At 38.4% G+C, this 22,335-nt stretch overlaps 2 long non-coding RNA genes across 2 annotated transcripts in view; one reads left to right on the top strand and one right to left on the bottom strand.

The window, feature by feature from the left end:
• Nucleotides 1-978, top strand: part of LOC145291575 (uncharacterized) — a 127,789-nt gene extending 126,811 nt beyond the window's left edge. The window contains exon 3 of the long non-coding RNA XR_013869461.1: nt 873-978. This is a non-coding gene — a long non-coding RNA (uncharacterized LOC145291575). The remainder of the gene's footprint in view (nt 1-872) is intronic.
• Nucleotides 1-22,335, bottom strand: part of LOC145291577 (uncharacterized) — a 30,291-nt gene that overhangs the window by 1,928 nt on the left and 6,028 nt on the right. Inside the window, exon 2 of the long non-coding RNA XR_013869463.1 lies at nt 1-2,339. This exon is cut by the window's left edge and continues 1,928 nt beyond it. This is a non-coding gene — a long non-coding RNA (uncharacterized LOC145291577). The remainder of the gene's footprint in view (nt 2,340-22,335) is intronic.

Below are 22,335 nucleotides of genomic sequence, written 5' to 3'. Positions count from 1 at the left end.
CATGGGGAAGAATTGGATAACGATGTTTATGATCGAATAATAAGGTATGTTATGAAATCATCTACCAAATTGATTGTAAACCGTAAGATTATCTAATGCTGAGACCAGTAATTTTAGAAGAATAAATTATGCTTTCAGTTTTTGAAATCTTCAAATATTTATTCATGCTGTTGATTTCATTGCTTAACAATATATCAACACTTTTTGCTTTATTAAATGTTGAATCCAGTGATTTTGGAAAAAAAGTTTTTACACTTTGATTTCTTCAAATAGTTATTCATGACTTTTGATTTGGTTGGTGTTTTATGATATACCAACCATTTTGGGCTTATTTAATGCTGAATCCAGGAATTTTGGGAAAAGGTTTTAATATTTCTCTTTCTTTATATTTCCAAGTAATTCTATTCATGAAATTTGTTTGGTTGTCTTGTTTTATGGTATATCATGCTTTTTGGGTTATATAATGTTGAATCCAGTAATTTTGGAAAACAGTTTTATTTTTCAAGTTTTTTTTATATTGTCAAATATTTATTCATACTGTTTAGTTTTTCTTTTATTTTTTTTATTTTTCTTCCTTTGAAGATTGTAATGCTGGGTATGAGGCAGCCAAACCAGCTGCCAACATTGCCCCACTTTTCATTGAAACCAACCGAGAGCTCTTTGTAGTATCCTCGTTGTTCCCTTAAGTACAATTGTCTGGATCTCTTTTGCACTTGGTTCACCAGAAATATTAGTTAGGTAGGACTTCAGGTTCTTCTTCATAAGCCCTGTGGCACCTATGATAACTGGTATGATTGATATCTCCCTAAGATTCCAGTTTCTTTTTATATCATACATAAGACCTTGGTATTTGGTCTGTTTCTCTCTTTCAGCTCTGTTCAGACCGCCATCATTAGGAACACTCACTTCAATCAAGGTTGCAACTCACTCTGACTTATTCCATATAACTATGTCAGGTTTCACAGCAGAGTTTTCAAGGTAGGTGGCTGTAGGGATTACATGGTCGTAATGTATGGTATATAAGTCATTTCCAACTGTTCTTTCAGGTTGATGTTCCCAGGACTTGCTGCTACACTGGATGTTTAATTTTTTACAGATGACCAACACTTTCCAATTCTGTATGGCAGAACCTGCATTTATTGTTACTACTGATCCCTGCCATCTTCTTGAATGCATTGGTCATCAATCCCTGGTCTTGAGCAGCCATTATGACCCTTTCCTGATCGTGGTGGAGGGCTCCCCTTTTGAGCCAGTCCAAGGAACCTTCTTTATCTATGTATTCCTGAGAGAGTCCCCCCCCCCAAATACTTTGCATGTTGATGTTGCTCCCATTCTTTAAGGCTCATCTGTTGAAAGGTCTCAGTATATTTCTGCCGGCTCTTTCTTGCTATTTCTGTAGCACACTTGTTTGGTGTTTAGTCCTCATCTGAGAGACAGCCCTGACCCAAATGCTTGGCCAGCTGGGTGACTGATATTGTTCTGCTGGCTCTTGTCTCTTGATGTTCGTATACTATTGAGTGAAGAGTGAGTTTTCAGATGTTTCACTAAGCTTGATTGAACAGAACAAGAATATTCACAGATTTCACAAGAATATGGCTTTTCACCAGTATGAGTTCTCATATGTGTAACTAAATTTGATTTAGTAGAACAAGAATATTCACATTTTTCACAAGAATATGGTCTAGCACCACTGTGAGTTCTCATATGTGTAACTAAACTTGATTTAACAGAACAAGAATATTCACATATTTTACAAGAATATGGTTTTTCTCCACTGTGAATACTCATATGTGTAACTAATCTATATTTTTGAGTACACGAATATCCACATACAAAACAAGAATATGGCTTTTCACCAGTGTGAATTCGCATATGTGTCACTAAACTTGATTGAACAGAACAAGAATATTCGCATACATTACAAGAATATGGCTTTTCACCAGTGTGAGTTCTCATATGTGTAACTAAACTTGCTTCAACACCACAAGAATATTCACAAACTTCACAAGAATATGGCTTTTCCCCACTGTGAATTTTCATATGTTTAAATAAACTGTATTTTTCAGTACAAGAATATCCGCATAATTGACACATATATGGCTTTTCCCCACTGTGACTTCTTATATGCCTTGCCAAATTTGATTTAGCAGAACAAGAATATTCGCATATTTCACAAGAATATGGCTTCTCCCCAGTATGAGTTCTCATATGTGTCACTAAATTTGATTTAATAGAAGTAAAATATTTACATACTTTACAAGAATACATCTTTTCACCATTAACTCTCAAAGAAAATAATGATCAATTTAAATTCAGTAAAAGTGTTCAAGCAGGAACATCTGCAAATAAAAAATAAATGAAATTCAATTTTTTAGTATTCACATTCAGTTTCTTTATTATTTTCAATATTACTTGGTTTAACTTACAAACCCGAAATTAATTCACTTTTTAAATTCATGAAATAACTGTCTCAGTTGATACAGAATCAATCAATACGGATGTTGGTTGGGACATATTCTAGAGTTAATTATACTGTTTTCTTTTTAAAATTTTAATCATGGAAAGAAAAATGAAGCGTTAATCTATATATATGAGAGAGAGAGAGAACCATGAAAATAAACTTATATAAATAAATGAACAGCTCATGTGAGTTAGTTTTTCAATGTGTTAATAATTTCTTACTGAGCTGTAAGATCAAGTAAATGTTAAATTCCAAATTGTAACAAAAGAAACAAGGCCGATAGCCATTAGTCGCATGCTCTCGTGTAATGAATGAATGCGTGAATGTAGGATTGACATGAAATTCTTAAAGATAAACTAAAATGACCGAAAAATGGGTTGAAATGACTTAAATAAATAAAAAGTAAATGACTTAGAATTACTTTAATGTACTTAAGGATGAATTGAATGATCTTAAGAATGACTTGAATGCTTAAAAAATAACTGGAATCCTTCAAAAACAACTCGAAGGATCTGGAGAATGACTTAAATGGCTTTGAGACTGACTGGTTGTAAAGTGGGTGATCATTTTACATTAAATAAATACAGAAAAGTGATCTCCCAATTTATATCACAAAGTTACAACCATAAGTACAGCATGTAGTAAGACAGATACTACACTTTGATCGTGGCCAAAAGGCCAAAAAAAGCTTAAAAAGCTAAGAACAGCATCTATTAACAACAGACCTTTGATCTTAACCAAAAAGGCCAAGCACAAAAGTGTTATTGACGGACCGACGGAGTGACTTATAGAGTCGCTTACACACGACTAATAAGACTAAATAAAACAGTGAAATTATGAAACTTTCAAAATTAATTATTTACAAGGCTGTAGTTATTATGTAGCTGGAGTAAGACTATTCTAAATATGTAATTATCTTGAGACTATACACATTGGAAGAAGACTGTGCCACTCATATACATGCATAAAATGCGCACACATGCGTGAAGCTATGAATAATACATTTAATTATGCAAATTTCACAATTTTTACATCTGGTTCATTGTGCCATGCAGATTTTGAAGTAATTCAGGAAACTTTAATATCTTCAAACATAATAAATATTCACATTCAACCAATCTGAGCAAACACAGCTTTAGCATTCTGTCTGCCTGACTGAGTTTAAAGTCAGCATTACTACCCCCAAAACATTGTTTTGTAAGGAACATAGAATAAAGAATTGGATAAATTTTCCAATCTTGGGTACAAGTAGGATCAAAACAAAGATCAGTGCATGAATTTGACAACTGTTGACCAATGAATTTGGACTGAAATAAAAGTTTTATTGCCAGCATAGAGAAATGAGGCTAATATTTTAATGGTTCAGCATGATGATTCAAGGATGATGTAACAAATTGAAAAAATAATTGCAACTTTTCTCCCAATTTTGGGATTTTGTAATCATGCCCATATGTTTTTATTTTCTTTTAAAGTTGAAGTACTTTTTTTTTTCTGATGAGTTGAGAACAGAATAAATTCAAGAACTGACATCATGAATGGTTCTGCACTATGAAAAAGGTGTTGCAAGAATTGTGCATGTCAATGTACTTAAAAAAAATAAGCGGTAAGATGGTGAACATCATGAAATTTATTTGAAAATACATCATTTGAAATCAAAATTAAAAAATTCTGCAAGAACTTTCATGTCAGTAAAAGTATCTGATGATTAACTATACTGTAGGCTGTCGTAAGATCTATAAAAACAGTACCAGTGAGAAATCTGTAGCGAGCTGCTACTACTACGAGACTAGACTGTATTCTCACCTTAGTTCTCTCTTTCTCCCTACTCTTTTCTCTTTTCCTTTCTTTCTTCTTATACGTCATCAGAGGTTCCAGCCAATGAAAAGCGAGAACGGTTTACGTGGGACATTCGAGTGAAGGAAACGTCCTTACTTCCACGGCGACTAGAGACAGAACACACGCCTCACTCCTCAGCTCCCGTTAGGTAGCCAAGAGGAGCATTGAACATTAATACAGACTTTACAAAATGCACTGTCTTTCTTTGTAACCTGAGTTTCAGGAAAACACGCATATATATTGGATATATAAAACCTCATGAATTCATAACAAAGTCGCGTTACACGTCCTCATTTTTATAAGAAGACAATGTCTTCTTTTACCAGTATTTCTTTCTATTTCAGCGCTCCAGTTCTCCCTATTATCGGAGGCGCCCCGAAGTGGGAGCCTACCGAAATGGTGACCTCTAATTAGTACCCCTGTTAATGTATGGTAATAATACCATAATATGGTGAACCCCATGCGCGTATATACATGCAATCTTCAAGAAAAACCCAGGAGAACGGGACGGAGTGAAAAAAGAAATTTAAAAAAAAAAAAAAAGAAAGAAAAAAACGAACTTTCGAGGACAACAGTAAAACCATACAAAAATAACGTATATATGAATCCGCTTCCTAAGAGATGCCAGTCATATATATGTATATATTGCTATTTTTGTGAAACGGTTTTACACTAAAAAAAAAAGTCATTTTACGTGATTTTCATCAGATAAACTGCTAAATTAGAACCAGGTCTAAAAACTATTCTCCGACGAAAGTGGCCCCGAGCAGTTAAAACAGATTCACAAACGGCGTGCTGACACATACACACACATACAAAAACTTTCTTCGAAACGCACGTGCGTGACAACATACGCCATCTTTGGAACACAAGTGGTAAATTTCACCAGACGAACTCTTCCCCCCCCCCCGAAGAACATTTACTATATATATATACATATACGTATATATATATATAACAAAAAAACTAATAATAATCAATCCCAGTAATGGCTGAATTTAACCTCTGGTGAGTACGTTTTTCTCTCTCTTCTTTCTATCACACCTTTTCCCCTTTTCCCCAGCAATTTCCTTTAGTCGCCTTTACAAGTAAATAAAAAAGAAGAAATAATATTAACTGATAGTAGCTAATAACCATAGTAGTAGTAATAATATTAATAATAATAATAATAATAATAACAATAATAATAATGGATGCACAGCAAGTTAGTATTAAATCTCCACAATTCATGGAGACTAGTGTAAACGGTTGGTTTTCTATATTAGAAGCGCAGTTCCATCTCCGACACATGACGACTGACGATACAAAGTTTTACACAGTCATTAGCGCATTGCCACCGGACGTAGTGACAAATATTCCCCCAGCAATCTTAGTCACGTAATTACGCTAATTTAAAGGAGTCGGTGTTATCTGCCTATGAAAAGACCAGACCCAAACTCCTGGAGAAGTTGATGAGAACCACTACATTATCTGGTCGTCCATCGTTATACCTCCAGGAGATGGTGACGGTTGCGAATAGGATAGGAGCGAGCGAAGAGATAGTGCGCCACAAGTTTATACGTGCGCTTCTGAAGCAAATAGCACCAGTGGTAGCAGCCCACACCAAGATGCCGTTAACGGAATTAGGTCGACTGTCCGACAATTTGATGCCATTGATAGATAATACGTCAGTATTCAAGGCAGTTAGAAATCATACTTAGGCAAACGATTATAGTACCACCAGACACGCTTTTGAAAACATCCCGGCCGGTTTACGTCTATATCGACGGAAACAGCGACCGAAGATGTGTAAAGCACATATTCATTTTGCAGAAGAGGCTCACACATGTAAGCCCTGGTGTAAGTGGCCAAAGAAGAAGAGCAGTATACAAATGCTACCTAATTCGCGCCCCTCCTCTCCCGCCCCAAGTGACTCGGAAAACTAGACAGGCGGACTGCGTTTGTTCCAGTAGTCCCGCCGTTATTACAAGTCTCTGCCAAGATAGGAGCAGCTAAAGTTAATTTTATTATAGATACAGGGGCCAGTGTTTCCATTTTGCCACGTTCCGTAGTAAATGGAGTTACCCTGGAGCCAACCCCTGTGCATATCTCAACCGCTAACGGGGAGAGTATAGAATGCTATGGTCAAACAAACTTAGAAATAAAAATTCCACATTTGAGAAGATCTTTCCAATGGAGTTTTGTGATCGCAGATGTCACTAACCCTTTGCTAGGATTCGGTTTCTTGAACAAATTTCACATCATAGTGGATTGCAAAAATCGATCCATCCGTGATAACGTAATGGAGCGTGAGATTACAGTGAATGCAGTAACAGGAACTGATGCAGAAATAATTAATAAAATCGACCTAGCGGATTATATTACCGAGGTAATAAGTAAATATGATAATGTACTTTCACCACATAGCGGCACAAACAAAGACTATGGTGGAGTGTATCACAGGATTGATACAGGCAGCCGGGTACCAGTCTTTGGTAAAGCCAGACAACTTTCCGGCGCTAAATTAGACACAGCGCAGGCGGAATTTAAAAAGTTATTAAATACTGGAGTTATCCAGCCTTCCAGTAGCGAGTGGGCAACCCCCGTTGCATTTAGTAAAGAACGCGGATGGTTCGTATCGAGCTTGTGGTGATTTCCGTGCACTAAATAGCATTACGAAAACAGACCGCTATCCGATACCAAATATAAATTCGTTCTGCATGCAGTTAGCTAGCAAACAGTATTTTTCTAAAATAGATTTAACCTCAGCGTATCATCAAATTAAGGTACACCCTGACGATGTGCCTAAAACAGCAGTCGTGACATCTTTGGGCTTGAATGAGTTTAATTACATGCTATTTGGTTTAAAGAATGCTGTGGCAACATTTCAGCGTTTTATGGACAAGATATTTTTAAAGTTAGACTGCGTATTTATATACCTAGATGACATATTAGTCTTTAGCGATAGTAAACAACAACACAAGGAAGACCTAGATAGAGTATTTAGAATCCTTAGTGATAACAATTTAAAGATTTCCTTAGATAAGTGTGTATTTGGAGTACCAGAGTTAGACTTTTTAGGCTTTCACATAAACAAAGAAGGTTTATTGACTACTTCAACGAAAATTAAAGAGTTGGAAAATTTTCCAGTCCCTAAGGACTCAAAAAGCTTACGCAGATTTCTGGGGATGACAGGTTTTTACCGTAAGTTAGTCCCTAATTATGCATCCGTAGTTTTACCGTTAACTGAACGAATGAGGTTGGATCCAGAAGCAAAGACCGAGCTTAATGAGGAAGAAACTCACGCTTTCAAAGCAATAATAGTAAGCAAGTTGTTTGAATAAACGGCGTTAGCTCATCCACAGACTTCAACTACGGAGTACCACCTAGTTACGGATGCTAGCCAATTTGCCGTGGGTGCTACATTGCACCAGTTGGTAGATAAGAAACCAGTACCTATAGGTTTCTTTTCCAAAAAATTTTCCCAAGCCCAAACTAAGTATTCCACGTTTAACAGAGAACTGCTGGCAGCTTATTTTTCAGTGATACATTTCCGTCACCTCATAGAAGGTCGCCACATGACATTATTCACTGATCATAAGCCTCTGTGCGGAGCATATTACAGTCAGACACCGACAAAGACAGATCGACAACAATGACACTTGTCAGTACTTGCCGAATATATTGCTGACGTGGAGTATATTAAAGGAGCTGAGAATATAGTTGCAGACTGTATGTCTCAGCCTGCATTAGCTGTGCAGATAGATGCATGCAATTTGGCTGAAATAGCAGAGGCACAAAGAGGTGATGACGAGATAAAGTCATAAACTGATTTAAAAGAATATTGTGTGTCGAAGGAAATCGGCTTTGTCCTGTGCGATATTTCGACGAAGTACCCCAGACCGTTTATCCCAAAAGAACTTCGTCAGGCTATTTTCAACAGTTTACATAGCTTAGCGCATCCTGGTACGGGAGCGTCTATTAAACTGGTTAAGTCCAGATACTTTTGGCCCAGCTTAGATAGAACAATTAAGCAATTCTGTGCAGAATGCGTAGAGTGTCAGCAAGCAAAAGTTCACAGACACACAAAGTCTGTGGTCCAAGAATTCGAGTTACCATCTGCACGTTTCCAGACGGTACATATTGATATTGTTGGTCCCTTGCCCTTAACACGCAATGAGTCTGACCCTTACCTAAGCCCTTACAAATACTTGCTTACCTGCATCGACCGTGCAACTCGCTGGATTGAAGTACAGCCTATGACTGAAATAACTGCACAGTCGGTAGCAGAGGCATTTATCAATGCATGGATATCCAGATTTGGAGTCCCACTGCATGTGGTAACTGACAGAGGTAGTCAGTTTGAGAGCGAGTTGTTCCAGGAATTAGCCAAGGTAGTAGGTTTTTACCGATTGAGGACAACTTGGTATCACCCTCAAAGTAACAGGATGATCGAAAGAGCACACCGTACTCTTAAAGCAGCTATAATAGCTCGCAAAGAATCATGGATGAAAGCCATACCGGTGATTCTACTTGGTATACGTAGCACCCCTAGCGAATCAGGTTTTCCCCCTTTTACATCTGTTACTGGAGCTCCGATATTGATTCCTCAGCAGTTAATACACAAACGGAGAGCAGGAGAGACTCCAGTTAATAATAAGTACATATGTAATTTGTGTGAATGGATGTCCCAAATTGATGTACTCGACAATGGAAAAGGACATATCCACGACAATTTAAAAACTTTCATACCAAAAACCTTACAGTCCTGTGAAATAGTATGGCTCAGGGTCAATCGAGTTAGAAAACCATTAGAAGCACCTTACTCAGGTCCTTACAAAGTCTCGACTCGATCAGACAAGCATTTCCAGATCGACATGAACATCGGTACTCACACACATGTATCGATAGATAGATTAAAACCGCATATAGAACCAACTATTAGTAATAAAATTAGACAGAGAAGTCACAGACAGATAAAGTTAATACTAGTGATAAGATTATTAGGACAGACAATACCGACAAAGTCGAAGATGGAATTGCTACTGACACATATAAGTCTAGAGCAGGAAGGAAGGTGACATGGAAGAAGAGAAATGAATACTTTTATTTTTAAACAAAGAACAGATTTAATAATTGGGTATAAGTTACTTAACTCCGTTAATTGGAGGGGGACTTTTGTAGCAAGCTGCTACTACTACGAGACTAGGCTGTATTTTCACCTTAGTTCTCTCTTTCTCCCTACTCTTTTCTCTTTTCCTTTCTTTCTTCTTATACGTCATCAGAGGTTCCAGCCAATGAAAAGCGAGAACGGTTTATGTGGGACATTCGAGTGAAGGAAACGTCCTTACTTCCACGGCGACTAGAGACAGAACACACGCCTCACTCCTCAGCTCCCGTTAGGTAGCCAAGAGGAGCATTGAACATTAATACAGACTTTACAAAATGCACTGTCTTTCTTTGTAACCCGAGTTTCGGGAAAACACACATATATATTGGATATATAAAACCTCATGAATTCATAACAAAGTCGCGTTACATGTCCTCATTTTTATAAGAAGACAATGTCTTCTTTTACCAGTATTTCTTTCTATTTCAGCGCTAGCTTGGAACCCATCTGCTATGTATTGAGTTAAGTTTAATACTTGGCCCATGGATGATCTACCAGCCTGAAAACCAGATTGATTGGACGCCATATTTGGGGCAATTTGTGTGAGGATTAGCCGTTTATATAGCTTAATAGGACAGAGAGCAGGTTGGTAGCACATAGCCAGGATTTGGTTGTCCTCTTTGGCTTTTCTCTAGATCTAAATAAAAAAGTGTAAGAAAGAGAGAACTGACATCCAGCTTGCTCTGCTTCAGAAGAGTCATCCAATGAAGCTAAACTGTCGCAATCACACCCATTTGCATGTCATACCAATTCCAGTGATAAAAAAGGTTCACTTTGGTATCCTTAAACCTAACACCATATAGAACACGATAAGACCAAGGAAGATTGATGTTGGAGATGGAATAATTAAAACCAACATCATAAGAACTACATTATACAAAATGAATATGATCTATTTCAAACTAAATCGGGCAGAACTATAAAAGAAAACCTTTGCACTATAAAGATCTTATTCCATAAGTCATAATATCACATGCTATAAATCAAATAGAAACCACACAACAAATATATGGATACAACTAAACAGTAAAGACGTTATAGTACTCCAGATACTATTTGCCTCAGGTTGCCTCAGATTTCCTGGAACTAGATGAAAACTTTACTTTATTGCATGTTCTCCTGAATAAAGTTGCAATCAAACTCGCTCTATCATTTGGCTCTACTTTCTTAACTAAGTACCAACAACTCTCACTTCACACCATCTACAAAAACTGGCATTATTATAAAACTAAACAAAATGGAGATAAACATCGGTTGATAAAAAAACGCCTCCCCTCAAACAAAAATATCTGCCGTTGCATAATATGAAAAACTAAAAACAAAACAAGAAAATTTTTGTTTTACATTAGACTACCTTCAAAATGAATTATTTTATTCTATACATAATCGTTTTCTCAGAAATCACATTTATACTAAAATGAACACAGTTTTTACATAAATCTAAATGTCCTATTACATAATTATTTTTTTTTCAATTTTCACCCCAGACAAGGCACACTTTCACTTTGAAGTAGGGGGCTACTATCAGGGACATAAGTTGCAGGGATATTATGAAGGGGGATGAGTAGCAAGACGTTTATTCACATGACACTTGAACTTCTGCATGTCAGTACAGGTGGGAAAGCAGAATCCCGGAAGGGAGTTCCAAAGTGTAGCAGTTCTGGGGAAGAAACTATTGGAGTAGAAGGCTTTTTTACACCTAGGGATCTCTACTAAGTAGAGGTGGGATTTAGCTGTTTGTCGGGTTTGTCAGGGTATTTACGTCAAGGAGGTACAAGTGCTTGTAGTTTGTCAGAGCATGCACCATTAAAGTACTTGTAGAACAGACAGAGGGATGCAACATTTCGTTGATGGGACAGTGGCTGAAGTTAGATGAGAGTTCAGGACCCATCAGGTTGACGACTCTCTGTCTAGGAGTGAGAGACAAGTAGCATATGCACCAGCCCTAATTTGACAACAATACTCCATACATGGGCGAATGGTGGCCTTATAGAGGTACAGGATACTTTCAGGTGTTTATTTTGCAACAAATTTTTTTAAATATGAGATTTATAAAATTTTAATCATGTTTGTCATAAGCTGACAGGATCAAATTATTGGATTGAAATAAAAAATAAACTTATTTAAGTAAATGATGAAATTGCTGTTGTAAACAGAATGCAAAAAAAATTGTGTATAGGTGGTAAAAATGGTTGTATATTTTTTTTTTAAAGATTATATCATGATGACCATTTTGAGTATTACACATCAAGTCTTAAGAAAAAAACGTTTTAAATGTGTAAATATGCCAGAATAATCGATTTTATTACAAAAATAGCATCATAGTTGAAAGAGAAGTAGCATACTAGTAATATTGTGTTTGTTACAACTCTATTTTCAACCGAGTCGTTGTTTGTTTCGTTCACCACACTCTTTTCTTCTACCTCTTCTTTTACACACGTCCGTTCGCTTTAGTGACTAAAAATCGTCTGTCCTCCCGCTTTCCTTTCCTCGTTATTTATGGAACCAGGCTCCGAGATTCTCCAAGATTCCCCGAGATCCCACGAGACTTTTTTCCACATAAAAGCATGCGGGTGCATTCTTGATTCTCAATTTGTGCTCTGCAGGCACAAATGCGCAGCCGCTTTAACGGTAAGCCACTTCTTTCTCCACACTCCCCTTGATCTCATGATCACAGAGATGGCAGGGGGTGGCAATCGCCGCCATTGGGTGCTTCTGCGAAGAGGGACAGTGCTGCTCTCGTCTTCGCGTGCGCTCTCATCCACCGCCTGATGGTCAGGGAATGCTTCATCTCCGTGGAGGCTACTGATATCAGAGTCACTGCTTGATAGGGATGGTGCAAACCAAAGCGATGGCCCACTCATGTCAGAGTCACTCTCATCGTCCACTGGAGGTGGTACATGTGTCGCTGACCGTAGGTCCCTAACGTGACGGGGTACGCCATCAACCTGGACACACTGCTGACTCACCACATCGGTCACTGTGCCCCATTTATACTTGTCAGTACATCGGTTTCCTGGCGGCTTCACCCAGACAGCATCCCCTTTGGCATATCGATTCCGTTCTATCTCAGTGGCCACAGTTGTATCGGGGTGGATTCCTTTTTCTCAGACACGGTCTTGATAGATCGCATTTGCAGGCGCCGTTCCTGGAGAGACGCCATCCTCCGGCATGAGATTATACCAGTACACAGCTTCTGCGATAGTGCACTGCTTCCTGGCTGCAATTGTTTTGATGCTGCAATGGCTTCTCTCAGCTATACCATTGCCAGAAGGCACATAAGCGTATCTAAGCCGCAACCGCACACCCCATTCTTGTCAGAACTGCCTCATCTGATGGCTGCAAAAGGCTGGGTCGTTGTCCGTCAGCACTTCATCGGGCGCACCTCTTTCACAGAACACGGATGACAGCTGGCGAATAATGTTGCAAGAGTCCTGGTGCCCGAGGAGTTTCCAGACTGCGAAACGTGTAGGCCCACAATCGATGAGGCTAAGGAAGTGGTTGCCACCATAGTGTGTGATGTCCATGCCCACTCTCTGCCACTTACCACTCACTCCCAACTCCCCTTTCTTCCATCATACTGGAGCTGGGTCGATGGATTGGCAGGCCTCGCAACTTTCCACCACTCTTCGGATATCTTTTTTTTCTACTTCTGGATCAATCATCTCGACAAAGTACAGTGTCCGCTTGATGCCAGGATGTCTACACTGAAGATGAATGTTCATGATGCGCGCTGCATCCACATTACACACAACTGCTGCACATGTGTTTTGCAGATTATCAGAATCTCTCCGAGCACCAGCCAGAAGCCATCGTTGAGGGACTCTTGTCAGAGCATCTGCTCTGTTGAGCGCAGACCTGATCAACACTACGTCCACGGTCAGGTCGTACTCTGTGATGGTGTCGACCAAGGTGGCAAGCCGTCTTCGAATTAACATCTCACTCGATGCTCGTGTCATCAGCCGTGCTCTTCCACTTAATGCATCGGTTATCCACTGATGAGTGCATGCCGAGTCAGTCATGATATGTAGAACCTTGACTTGCCATTGAAGCGCCAAGTTAACGTCCTTCAATGTGGCATCAAGTTCGACCAGGTTTATGTGCCTCGAATTATTCTCTGGCTGAAGCCAACAGGCATCTTCAATAATGGAATCATTAACTGCAAGGGCAACTCCAAGGGCCAGTGAACTAGCATCCACCCAGACTGTGAACTCATTCGCGCTGACGCACCACTTTCCCTGAACAGGGTCATCACTGCTCACCCTGGACACAGTCTCAGTCAGCATGCTCCTTAGGGTGACATCGTGTACTGCATCATCCCATCCCGACGACACGGCTGTTGTATGTCTTTTTATGGCCGCCACGGCCACCCTGAGCCAACCGCACACAGGGAAATGGCCTACAATCTTTCCACAAAGCGAAAACACTGTTCGTCGAGTGATGTTTGATGGGACCTTGGGAACGTGACTTTCTCTTCTCCAGCAAAGTCCCTCCTTGCTATTGCGCACGTGCAGGCCGAGAACTTTTGCTCCATCACACAGACACTCTGGTTCCTTACATGTCAGTCCAAAACTCTCAAAATGCATTCTAACCGATTGCGCTGACATGAGGTTCTCATTGACGAATATATCATCGATGTATGAGGATGTCGCCCGTTGCACTGCCTCATCCTGCTGCCGGATAGCATGCATGATTGCTGTCATAATGCCTGGTGCCACACTTAGACCTAACCCTAGCCTGGTTAGACAATATCGGGTTCCTCCAATTTCCACAGTCTGAAATGGCCACAATTTCTTCTCAATGCATATTTGCAGATAGGCCTTGCGTAGGTCCAGAGTTGCCATGTTCGATCCCTGCTATCGCCACTCCCTTAATTTGAGTGCACACACATCAGCCCTTGCCGTATATGGGTCGACATGCTCATTGAGCTCACGGTAGTCTAGGACGGGGCGGACCTTTTGTTTGGTCTCTTGTACAACGGCCATCAAAGGAATCAGCACTCGCGGGGGGGCCAAGCTTATCCTCTGGGTATGGAAGAAGCCAGCTATTGTCGATCCACATTTGCAGTTCTTCTTCATACTGTTCCCTTAGCCACATGGGTGGGGGATATTCCGATAACTGGTTCCACAAGGATATTGGTGGCTGATCATTTGACCACTTCCAAGACGCCGTCCATGCATTGGTGTTTCTATCATACTTTGCATGAAAGTCAGGCTCGTCGAGAGTTATGGCAGCACAAACATGTTCCTCACATCGGGAGAACTGTACCTTGCCGGTTCTGTCCACAGTAATTTCACCCAGTTGTGTAATCAAGTCCATACCCAGGAGTAGGTCGTACCTGAGAAGCTCTCCCTCCATCACCAGGGCTCGCACGGCTACTGCAGGCCCGTCATTGATGCTTGCGCGGATAATGCTCACCCCACAAGAGGCTAGTGAACCTCCGCCTACAGTTAGTACCGGAATTCTCTCTGCTTTCCAAGTGGCACAGCATATCTTGCTTACGAGAGTCTGGGTGCACCCAGTGTCCACAAGCGTGAGGCGCTCGCTTCCATTAATGTGTATGCTTACAGTGGGTAGCGCCCTGCTCAATGACGATCTGGGGAGAAGACTGGTGCTGTAGCTTCTTCCCCTTGCCCGTTTCCCGGACGGGTGCCGGCCAGGTGTCCACGCTTTTGCACTTGTAGCACTGTGGCCCGTCAAGTTTCCGAGTTGGTTGACGTGACGAAAGACAATCACGGGCCAAATGGTTAGTTCCTCCACACTTATAGCAGGGTGTAGCTGCACCCAGGTCCTGCAATCCAACCTGTGATGGTTATACAGCTGCTGCTTGGTCTATAGTGTTAGGGCTTTTCTTTAGTATTTCTTGTGCCTGCGCCAATACTTCCAATATGTCCATCTCGTCCACTTGGGATGAGGCACGGAGCAGATCTTTCACACTCTTAGGTAATCCTGCAACAAAGGCGCACACCAAGCCTTTGTCTGACATCCCTTCAAAAAGGACCGATAGCTTTTTTAGTTCAGTCAGATACACATCCATCATTTCCCCGGGATGTAATTTTCGGGCCATGAATTCCTTCCATGCAGTAACTGGATCTAACGCAAATGCTGTAAAAAGGGCGCGCTTGATGCAGACAAACTCTGTTTTCTTCTCATCAGCCAACTGCTGGTATACTGCATATCCTCCCCCAGTGAGGCGCATTGGGACCACGCATTCCATATGCTTCACCCCACTGAGCTGACATATTAATTCTACTTGTTCCACCCATTCCTGCACTGAGTGATCAGTGCTACTGCCATCAAACAGGGGAATTAGCTTGGGGTCAAATCCTGATGTCATGCCGAAATAGCTTGTGTCCGTTACAACTCTACTTTCAACCGAGTCGTTGTTTGTTTCGTTCACCACACTCTTTTCTTCTACCTCTTCTTTTACACACGTCCGTTCGCTTTAGTGACTAAAAATCGTCTGTCCTCCTGCTTTCCTTTCCTCATTATTTATGGAACCAGGGTACGAGATTCTCTGAGATTCCCCGAGATCCCACGAGACTTTTTTCCACATAAAAGCATGCGGGCGCCATCTTGATTCTCAATTTGTGCTCTGCAGGCACAAACGCACAGCCGCTTTAATGGTAAGCCACTTTTTTCTCCACAAATATATTATTGTTAATCAGTTAAGATGGCTGCGATAGTAAATGGATAAGACGAGAACTAGGTAAACACACGATTTTATTTATGAGGTACGAATATTAAGAATGATAACAACTAATAATAACTTTCTCAATTTCAGAGTTATAACAATTGGACATAACTATTACGTCGCCTTTCTTCAATTGAGAATGAACTCATCTAACTACTTAACAAAATTATATTTTATTTAATGGGAGAATATAGAATCTATTTGTCTAAGAGTGTGGGAAGCTTTATAGATTTAGTCTATATAGGACTTTATACATCTTTAGGATCTTCTTGGCTTGGGGATAGATCTGCAGGATAAACTGGCGTGTGATTCCATGGTTAGTTACTTTATCCATGTAAGTGATGTCTGGTTCTCAGATTTGATGGATGCTGTCACAGGGTCTAGTGATGACCGGTTCTGAAATGTGTGTGGTGTTAGAGCATTATTGATGTGCAGTTTCTTTTGTGATGCCATTTCTTCAGATGTGTGCTGCTGGTCAGATCTACCTTCAAATATCGAGTTTCTTCTAGGTGGTCTGATCAATTGCCTATTCCTTCAGCAAATGTTACCACTTTTAGACTCAACTATGTATGTTCTTGTTGTCATAGAAGAATGCTGAACGATTCCATAGATTTTCTGCTCTGCATGTACAGGTGAGTGTTGTCAGTTATGCTGCCTATCATAAGTTCTTTGCTCTCTCTCTCATTGTACTACTATAATACTGTTCTTGTCTGCTCAATGCCAAGAGATAAGTTGTTTAGAGCCAATGTCTGTGAAGTCTTAACTGGAAGATCGATTTGATTGTGATATAAATTGCACATGTTTTTCAAGTCTTGTAAATTGAGGATTGTGGAGATCTACTCTATATTATCAAGCACACCAGGATTTAGAGAGATAACTCCTTCATACATGTATTTAGAAAATGCCTACAATGCATCATCATCAATTTCCTGTGAAAAGTTAAATTTAATCATTCTGATGTTAAATCTGAATTGGATGAATTAAGCAGCTGAGGCCTGAGAGCCAACAATACAATTTTGTGTACTATAATTTTCATTGTACTATTTCCAATTGTTGCATCACAAAATTTTCCTTTCTCCCATAATTCTGCCATATTCAGTGATGATTTTGAACAGCATAAGAATGAGTCAGAATTTCAACAGATTTTACTCTGGTTCTAGCAACTTTTCGATCTATAAAGAGATCACCATAGGAACAAATATTTTTACTCCTGAATATTGATCAAGGAGATTGTACTTTGTATTTGTCTACAAAAGATATCATCAGATTTGGATTGCCAAACATTCTGTTTATTTTTGGAAGAAGCAGCTTCTCGATATTCACTGGGAAGAATTTCATTAATTCTAGATTTCTGAAGATTTTGTTCATTTATTAAAGAGGAGGCTTCTTGATATCTGCCTCAAAGATCTTTGTTCATTCTGGATTTCGGAACATTTTCTTTACTTTCATTTAAATATCCTGTATGACTTGATCTTGGTATTGGAAGTAATTTTGTCTTCTGCTGGGATTCTTGGTCATCGTTTGGCTGTACCTGACGTGGGAATGACTGATTTTACTATTAAGTTTAGGGTCACTAATACTAACTCCTGTGATGCCTGTAATCCTGTCGATATTGGGCCTTTTGAACTTATATTACAATCTTACTCCTAGCTGACAGTTTTCTTCTTGATCAATTGGTGTTCCACCAAAAGCAATTAACTGTACTGCTGTCATTTTGAGTGGTACTCCATGCAGTTTTATATATACTTCTTTGGGCTAAAGGTTGACCATAACACATGTAACAACTTTAGCATTGACGTCTATCTGCATTTGTCTGTTGCCAATTTTGAACTTGGCATATGCCTCTATGGTTATAGTCAGCTAACATACTTCCTAACTTCCAGCATAGCACTACCAGAAGTAGTGACAAAAAAATCAGTTTCTTCACTTTTATTGTAGTTCAATATTTCTATTGTGAAGCAATTTATTGAAATAAAATATAAAAAGACATTATTGAAAAATATACATATAAAATTAACAAAATCATACAGATAAAAATAACGCAATTAGTCTTTATTTGCACTTTTAATAACAAAATTTAAAAAAATAAAAGTTTTTATTTTATTTGAAATTTTATAAGAAATATGTTTATGACATTATAAAAATAAAAGATGTTTCTATTTTAAAAATTAGTTTTTTATTTGAATTTATATAAAAAATATGTTTATGAAAGCATGAAAATAAAATTATTGAAATCAAAATAACAAAATTTCAAACATCATAAGAAAACGTATCCAATATATAATATTCCCAAAATAATTTTTTAATATTTTAAAAGGTGTTTTCAATATATTTTTTTTTAAATAAGAGCGCAAAAAGTGTTTTCAATAATTCTTAAAAAATAAAACTAATTTCAATAATTCCTCAATAGGACCGAAAAACTTTATAGTAATTATTAAATAAATAAAAGATCAGAAAAATATAATAAAAAAGTACATGCACAGGTGTGTAAGTGTGGGAGAAAAGGGCAAAGGAACTGATTTGCCTTGTCACCTGTTCTGGTAGCACTATGCCGAAAGTTAGGAAGTATGTTAGCTGACTATAACCGCCTCTGTAGTAGTTGATGGTGACTGCTGAATGGCATGGAAATATATCTTTACTCAAACCAGTAGCATTACTTTCATTTTGTGCCTACATGTGGATTCTCCTGTCTTTTGTGCCACTGTGGCTGTCATTCTTTTACTTGCTTGTTTTTCATCTTTCATATTGGAGCAACAAAAATGAACAAAATTTCCCTTTCTTTTGCATTTCATACATGATTTTCCTTTTGCTGGGTACTCTCCTCAACGATGGCTTTTGCCACAATATCCACACTGTATTGTCTTTTTATTATTTGTAGCCTGAATTGCATGCATACTGCACTCTTCTACTGGGGTGTGTATAGCTTCAACTTGTTTGCATATAACCTCCCCTGTCTCTACTATGCAGAATACCATACTATTATGAGATCATACCTTCCTTAATCAAGGATTTCTGTGCTAACTTTAAATAATTGTCAAATATAGAGAGATCGACACTAAAGGTATCTTCCACCATTTGCTCGTATTCACAGTTTGGCTATTTAGTGAAGCCATTTCAAGAACGAGTGTACTGATTCAAATGAATTTTGTTTGCACTAAAGCTATCTGTGTCCTGTCACACAAAAATTTGACCTCAGATTGGCATATTGTCTAAAGTATTCAATGTACGTTTCAATGGTCCTTTCTTCTTTATGCCAAAAAAATAAATGTGTCACTAATTTCCTGTACCTCAACACTAGCCCATAATAAAAGATATCTAAGTTTGATGTTGTCATCACTATCGTGAATGAGACCTTCAAAACAAAGTTTGACTTGTTAAATAAATCTGTCCATTGATTTGGCAAGATTTTTAATGGATTAATCTATTGTTGGTGGAGGTATTTGAGATGAATCTGGCATGCTAAATCTTATATCTTATCTTTTTGTTTAACGACTGAATGAAACTAAGTGTTAAAAAATAAAAATAATAACAATAATAATAATAATATCCATCCAAATTCCTCCTTGCCAAGACTCGACTTCACTGACTGTTCTCACTGTCACTCATTCTCTCAACTGTCCAAAAAGAAAACTGCCCCGTGCTTTCCCACTTTTTCTTTTCACAGCAGTCATTGCCCTCATATGCAAATTACTGCCATATGTATATTAATAAACCATCTACAGAGGAAAATTTTTCTTTTCACTTCCCTTTCTTGATTCTGTCATGTGACAGGACAGACAGAGGTGCCGTCACTTGTGTAAGTCAAGTTTTTCATTATTTTTGCCACAGTGGCTACATATTTTTAAAAAAAATCTTTTTTTAAGCCTCGTGGAGCAAAAACAAATGTCACGATGAATTCATTATTCCAATTATTTTCATTTCATGGCATAAATATGTCCTTAATAATCCTGTATCTAACACCATGTTAATCAGTCAGAATGGCTGCAATAATAAATGGATAATACGAGAGCCAGGCAAACACATGCTTTGTTGTATGAGGTGAAATTATGAAAAATGATAACAACTCCTCACTTTCAAAGTTATAAAAAGGGGCATAACTATCACAACAGCTATGATTGTTTTTTTTTCATATAGCTCAAGATGGACAAAGTGTTAAAATGTATTTTTTACATAATAGTAAAGTAATTTTTACTCCAAAACTTTCATAATCTGAAAAAGAAATATTATTGCATATACACTATTTTAGCCAAATATTTGTAGACCTTGTTTACAATGGAGATATTATAATTTAACCACATTTAAACTTTTTCAAGCTATTGAATGATTTTTTCGGTCCTCTTGCAATTTAGATAAACAAAAATGTGAGGAAAATAGTGGAGCATATTTGAGAGTACACCATCTGTAACAATGAAATTTTATTAGCTATTGAAATTGAGGTAATTATTGTAAAAGAATTTAAAAAATGTAAATAATTGTAAAAGAATTTAATTATGGTTTATGTGGTGAATTAGTCGAACTCTCTGGTCACTTCCTCTTGTTGTTTGGCACGGAGTTGCACCCCTTTTTTACATTTTGAAAGTCATCATATTAGTTAACAGACGCTAGTAGCTGTAAATATGTATGTAGATTTGTTAGCAGAATAAAGCTTACTTAAGCTATTCTTGTCTTCCTTTTGTCTGTCTGCTCTCTACTCGGTCCTCTTACTTTACTATTCCATAACAATTTATTCTAACAAAAATAATATGGAAAAATATCTCAAACCTGAACCTGGATCCAACCTGTTTAGAACTCTGTAAAAATTGTAAGAAGAAAGGACATTTTGCTTCAGTCTGTAAATCGCCTACGGTTACTATCAATTCTAGTGAGTTTATCCGTGGTTCTTATTTTTAGACATATAACTTCTCGGAGTGTCTAAATCACTCGACTATGTGTGGGAAAATCAAGGGTAAATCTATCAAATATACTCGTTGACTCAGGGAGCTTGGAAAATTTTATTCACCCTGACAAGGTTAAAAAGCATGGACTAACAATCTCACCAAGTAAGGAAAGACTCTTCATAGCTAACAGTTCCCATTCATCCACTACTCTAGGACATTGTATAGTATCCCTCCACCTGAATAATAGAGAGTACCATAATGTCAAGCTTTCCATCATGATTAACCTGTGCTTTGTAAATGCAAAAAAAAGAAAAAATTACATGATGGAAATTAGAAGTTGCCTGTTTCAGCTATGGCATAGTGTATCACTCTGGAAAACAAAATGCTGCTGCAGATGCTTTATCTCGGATTTACTCATCTACCATCTCTGACAAATTGTTTTATTTGCACAAGAATTTATATCACCCTGGAGTAACCCAAATGAGCAGTTTGTTAGGAATAAGAACATGCCCTATTCTGTAGACGACATAAAGGCCATAATTAGATCATGCCAGCTGTTCTGAGATAAAGCTGATATTTGTTAAGATGTCTCCTCAACCGCTCATTAAAGCAAGCCAACCATTTGAGAGATTAAGTATGGACTCTCTACCTTTTAACACTTGCAATAGGTACATACTAACTGTGGTTGATGAATACTCCCGCTTTCTTTTTGCCTACCCTTGTGCTGATGAATGGGCAGAGTAAAGAAACATTTAGCAAACCTATTTTCCATTTTTGGGAAGCCTTCTTTCATGCAATCTGACTGGAGAACTGCGTTCATGTCAGGAGCTGAAGGAATTCCTACATTCTCGATAAATCGCTACTAGCTGAACTACCACCTTCAATCCTCAAAGCAATGGACAAGCAAAGAGATACAATAGCATTATCTGGCAAACAGTGAACCTAGAGCTGTGATGGAGCAATCTCCCTATCGCTAGGTTGGAAAAAGTTCTAGATGTAACCCTCCACTGTACACACTCATTGCTTTCCACTACCTCCAACAGTACCCCTCATGAACGCATGTTTAACTTTCAAAGAAAATCATCCTTGGGAGAATCCATACTAACATCGCTAACTAAATCTAAATCTGCACTCCTCAAGCGGCATGTACGTGGTAGCAAATATGAGCCCTTAGTGGAAACAGTTGAGATTTTCAATGTGAATCCAAACGATGCTCACATGCATTTGAATAATGGAAGAGAAACGTCTGTGTCTCGTTGCCATATTGCACCTCTAGGTGAAGAAGCAGATGGTCCACAGCTACATCTGGTACTAGATT

Source organism: Euprymna scolopes, chromosome 12, assembly GCF_053919585.1.
Source record: "Euprymna scolopes isolate OS-2025 chromosome 12, ASM5391958v1, whole genome shotgun sequence".
Lineage (NCBI taxonomy): Eukaryota > Metazoa > Mollusca > Cephalopoda > Sepiida > Sepiolidae > Euprymna > Euprymna scolopes.
This window is presented reverse-complemented; position numbering and strand designations above follow the sequence as displayed.